Below are 6,159 nucleotides of genomic sequence, written 5' to 3'. Positions count from 1 at the left end.
GCTTCAGCTAGACGTGTGTTGTCCAGCACACGGGTGAACTTCTTTGAACAGTGCTATGATCAAAGATATTGCAACCATGGTGAACACATTTATACACTCTCTCTCTCTTTACCTCTCTGTCTCTCTCATGAGCGCGCGCACACACATACTCACGTAAATTATCTTAAGTTTCCAGTTTTTGAAACATGGCTGGATTTGATTTGAGATTTAACTTCTCACATATAGAGCCCTAACACACACACACACACACACACACACACACACACACACACACACACACACACTTGTCGAATAGTTTTTACGTTGGAAGGGAGAGAGCTTGTCTGCACTCAAAGTTAGTATTACCATTCAGAATTCTGCTTTGATTGCATTTTCTTTATATGTGCTTATACTGCCATAAAGTCCTTTCTACCTGTCATAGAGAAAAAAGTTAGAGATGAACTGGCGTTGCTTCTTATTTATGTTGCCGTATTGCTATTTTACTTTATATACTTCTCATCTCTAGATGACCAAGATTTCACTAAGAAACATGAAAGCTTTCATATTATCGCTTGATCTCCTGGAAATATCAACTTTATTTCCCTCAAACGACACTTTTCACTATTCCGAAAAGAAGGAATAACTATAATATTGTCTCTCTTAAAGAAATTATGGTTTAGGCAGCTACACATTGGTTCCTTGCTAGCACTGATACGACAAATACAAAACCACAGCTGAAGAAGAAGAAAGGAAAAGAAGAAGAAACCGAGTCAAAAACTGATTATAAAACTGAATTATAAAAAAATATATTCAGTGTTTCTAGTTTACAAATTGGTTCAAATAAAGTTAGTTTTCGGCCCATTCGATACATAGGGTTGCTCAAATATTTTCAAATTATGTATTTTTTAATGAACTGGTCTAAATGGGAGACTATTTGTAGGATTTTTTAGACTGGAAGAAAGATAAATGGTTCGAGTATTCTCAGGAGACTGGACAACTCTGACGAAAACGAAATGTCATTTATAATTGTTAAGCTAGACAACAGTTAACCATTCACTAAATCATTTGATCGAAGAGGAATTTGCTCAGTTTTCTTCTAAACAATTCCCCAAAAAGGCTTGTCTTGTGATTACGGAACAAAAGACCGTCTTCCATTGCACACACAACATCAAACATCTGCAACTAATCCAAATAATAGCGATATTTTTTTCTCATAAACTATTGCCATGTTCTTGATGGAGATGTTTCTACTTCAGTCTATCTATTCTTAATCACTGCTGTGCTTCAGTTTCTTAGTTGAAATCCACTCACATACTGCGTTGTGAATCATCTAATAACTTACAAAACACCACCTTTTCTAGAAACAGTGTTATCATCGTGTCGGCATAGACCCCTGGGAATCATATACTTGAGACACTAAGCATCTCAGTAATGAGAATGTTTCGTTAAGCCGAACTAGATTCCATGAATAGGAACATACTTCCTCATTGCTATATCGGTTTAGAACTCGAACACTTCTTTCCCATTCACAAATAGTAAGAACTATTTAGACCGTTAACACATCTTTTGTCCCAACCCTATATATTAATTCTGTTGCTCTGCGGAAAATATACACCATGATGGACGCTAGTGTCAATATCTAACGCAATGTTGTTGTTCCATTTCAGATGTATAAAGCCATAGAGACATTAAAGGTGGTATTGTTGTGTAGCAATAGATTACATTCACGCTACAAAAGTATTCTCCAACAATGTGTAGTCTCTGCACAAATGACAATCGTGAGTGTCATATAAACCTGCTGTTTAATATGGATCCTAAGTAGAGAACATATTCCTTTCAAGATGAACAATGCATTTTCGACATCTTCCATATCTCTTTATCTTACACAAATAAAATTTGACATATATGACGATTTTCATGACGAGAGTTCAAAATTTTTGATTATCCGAATTAATTATTAATTAACTTGTAATGGAAAATACTGATTATTCCCCAGATAGCTACTCACTCACATTAACTTCTTGATATAATCATTATAATATTACGCGTGAAATAGTTGAAATTACAAACTCTTGCCTCATACCCTTCTTCATTGAATAGTCTTTCGTTGCACGGAGACTGTTACATGACACTAGCCGAACACAGGTATTGTTCTCCCAGTCAGTGTCCTGCATATCACAGGTCTTTAATGAGGACTTTACACAGTCCTTGATTTCTGCCGGAGTTTCCTTCCATTCACAAGTTCTCCATTTAGCATCTGTTTAGGAATCCTGCTATCCTTCATTCTAATAAGGTGTCCAGTCCAACGTAACCGGTGCTTGTGCACCATCGCCTCAATACTCAAGATATCAGCTGTCCTCAGGATCTGTGTGTCTGGAATTTTTGAGGCCCAGCCAACATTGAGAATGTGTCTGAGACATCTCTGATGAAAGCTTTCAGGGACCCTTACCTGACGTTTGTACAGAGTCCATGTCTCACATGAGTAGAGGAGCGATGTCAGTACACATGCACGGTACACAGCAACTTTTGTTTGCCTTGTGATGCCATGCTGGGACCAGACACGAGACTGAAGAGACCGGAAGGAATTAGTTGTTCTCTGCAACCTGAAAGATATTTCCTCATCCAGGGAGCAAGAACAGCTGAGTGTGCTGCCCAGGAAGACAAACTTGTCTACTACCTTCAGAATTGTTCGTTCAACCATGATAGCTGGTTTCACATATGGATGTCCTGGTGCAGGCTGGAACATTACAACAGTCTTGTCCAGACTAATGTTGGTGGTGGGACATTCATACATATATAAAGCACAGATGCACACACTATATATATATATATTTATATTCCTTAAGGCAGGGCAAGAGTACGTCAGACAAATAAACAGAGTAAAGGAAAGAAATTACGTGCTATACGTGATATCAGTCGCACAGCAGATATTACAGATGTTAAAGGAGTAAGATTAAAGACTAAATAAACACCTAAGCGAAACTAATAGAAACTGTGGAATTAGTCTAATTTAAATTCAGCTTAAAAATTTTACCTTTGATGCTTAACAATTGCCGCAGTATCAAACTGCGGAAGCTGGAATGTACAAAACTAGAAGGGGCATTGCTTCTAAGGAAATGTAAGTCATCAATGGTATGCTGAAAATATGTGAAATGTTCATTCCAGAAGCTTAGAAGATACTGGAAGGTCATACACACCTCTAGACATAAAACATCGTTTGTACAAAGAGATATTTGTGCTTGCATGCAAACATACATACACATATTACATTCATACACACACATGCATATTTACATACATGCATACATGACCATAGCGTTGATGCTATCTAAGTGGCATGGAAAGAGATTAGTTTCTACGTTGGATGTTGTCTCTTTCTCTACTTGTGAGAAGTTATAGAAAGAAAAACGAAGGAATATACAAGTGTATATATATATATATATATATATATATATATATATAGATAGATAGATAGATAGATAGATAGATAATTAGATAGAAAGAAAAGTATGATTAAACAAAGATAGATCGATAGTTTATCCCTCCATTTCTCTTTCTCTCTGTCTATATATAAATTTATGTATATTGTATATATATTTATATATATACATATAAATATATTGTGTATATATATATATATATATATATGTGTGTGTGTGTGTGCATATGAATATATAGATATAAGTGTATAAATACACACACATACACATATACATATGTCTGTTTTATAATATCCATTATAATTCAATTTGAAGGAATTTTTTTATACTCCATAAAATTTCCGTTACTACAAACTAGGGATTATCTTCAGAAAATAGCATTTCCCAAAGAATTATATGGAAATATAATAAGAAGATTTATTTGTATATTCCTATATAAAATTTGATGTTATTTCTTTTGACATGAAACATTGTCCAAACTAAATTCCATTCCTTATGTATCACTGCGTGGTATTTTCTGTGGTAGTTCTTCAACCAACCATTTTTAAGGTAGAGCTAGTCCATTATAGATTTAACTCTCCCATTGTTGTATAAATAATCATAGTTTGCACCAGGAAAGAAAAATGATTTCTTAAATATATATTGCGTTACTATGGTACCTGCAAATTCTTAGCCTTTTACCAGAATCCTGTGAGTGCAGTTGAAAGATAAACATGCGTTCCAGAAAATTAAGATTTACAACCGAACCATAGCCAATATTTTATTAAAGAAACTACACATTTTAAGGAAACAGGTTGTCAGCATATTTCTTATGTGTCATGCATTATTTATATTATATTGTTATCATACGTGCTCTATTTGAAGAGTTTCTTTTGAAAAAAGTCTTCTCTGAAACCATGACAACTGGAGGGAAATTGTCCGGGAATTATCATTTATAGAAAATTATGGTTTCCGCTTGGATTATTAGCTTTCATTTCGCATAAAACTCACTGAATTATACAGCTGCCCAGCAAAACTATGTCCTTCCTTATAAACTTTGCTTCTCTTTGATACAATGTTAAGCTAGCAGCAGAGCTATTAGTAAATATTTAATACAGTTTCGTTTGAAATGAAACGCTCTTTGCCTACTTAGCTTAACAGAATCATATAAACTTTGAATAAATAAATACGTACCTGTCTATCTTTATTTTTTTTTATTGCCCACAAGAGGCTAAACATAAAGGGGACAAACAAGGACAGACAAAGGGATTAAGTCGATTACATCGACCCCAGTGCTTAACTGGTACTTAATTTATCGACTCCGAAAGGATGAAAGGCGTAGTTGACCTCGGCGAAATTTGAGCTCAGAACGTAACCGCAGACGAAATACCGCCAAGCATTTCACCCGGAGCGCTAACGTCTCTGCCAGCTCGCCGCCTTATATCTATCTGTGTGTGTATATATATATATATATATGCATACACACACACATGCATGCAAGCATACACACACACACATACACATATATAGATATTTACATATATATACATGCAGAGATATAGGTAGGTATTTAGAGAGAGAGAGAGAGAGAGAGTGACAGACAGACAGAAAGAGAGAGACAGAGACTTTAGTTTAATTAAAATATGTTTGCGAGTTATCTTATTTTCTAAAGAAAAATTCAATGCAACCACGGCGGAGAACAACATTCTCACCAAAGGTAAAAGGTGTTTAAATACCATACCTGCCCCATCTCTCTAGCAGATTTTCAGATGCGCGTTTTTGGCACTTTAAGCGTCGTCGTGTCAGACTCTTACTCCCCTGAGTTTCATCATAGGAGACTGAGATTTTCAGGCAAGTGACGATGTAAATAACTATATAAATCACCCGAGTGGTAAATTGCTGGCAACCCACCGGCAAAACAAAGAGTATCAAGAGACTGCGCAGACACACACACACACACACACATATGATATGATTAATATATAAATGCATATAGGCGCAGAAGTGGCTGTGTGGTAAGTAGCTTGCTTACGAACCACATCGTTCCGGGTTCGTTCCCACTGCGTGGCACCTCGGGCAAGTGTCTTCTACTATAGCCTCGGTACGACCAAAGCCTTGTGAGTGGATTTGGTAGACAGAAACTGAAAAAGCCCGTCGTATATATATATGTGTGTGTGGGGGTGTGTGTATGCTGGTGTGTTTACGTCCCCATAACTTAGCAGTTCGCAAAAGAGACCGATAGAATAAGTCCTGCGGTCGATTTGCTCGACCAAAGGTAGTGCTCCATCATGACCGCAATCAAATGACTGAAACAAGTAAAAGAGTAAAGAGTATATACATACATACATATACATAATTACATATGTATATACACATGCATATATGGGTACTGGACGTCAAATACGTAAACAACATGAAATATGAAAACATGGAAAACGAACTTTTTTTACGAACATCGCACGAAACAAATAGAAGACAAGAACGGCAATATAAAGAACAATCCCTTCATCAGTTGTCCACTGTTATATCTACTCCGCATTTCCAACATTAGGACAAGATGTGTTTTCGTAATGTTGCCTGTCTTGTTTCTCTATTTGTTTTTTTCCGCTGTTCACAAAAAAAAATTCGTTTTCCATGTTTTCGTATTTCATTTTCTCGTTTTTCATGTTGTTTGTGTTCTTTTTACGTCCTGTACCCTTATATGCATGTGTATATACATATATATGTTAGTATGAACATGTATATATATATATATATATAT

The sequence above is a fragment of the Octopus bimaculoides genome, chromosome 3, assembly GCF_001194135.2.
Source record: "Octopus bimaculoides isolate UCB-OBI-ISO-001 chromosome 3, ASM119413v2, whole genome shotgun sequence".
Lineage (NCBI taxonomy): Eukaryota > Metazoa > Mollusca > Cephalopoda > Octopoda > Octopodidae > Octopus > Octopus bimaculoides.
The sequence above is the reverse complement of the archived record's forward strand: the minus strand, read 5'-3'. Positions refer to the sequence as shown.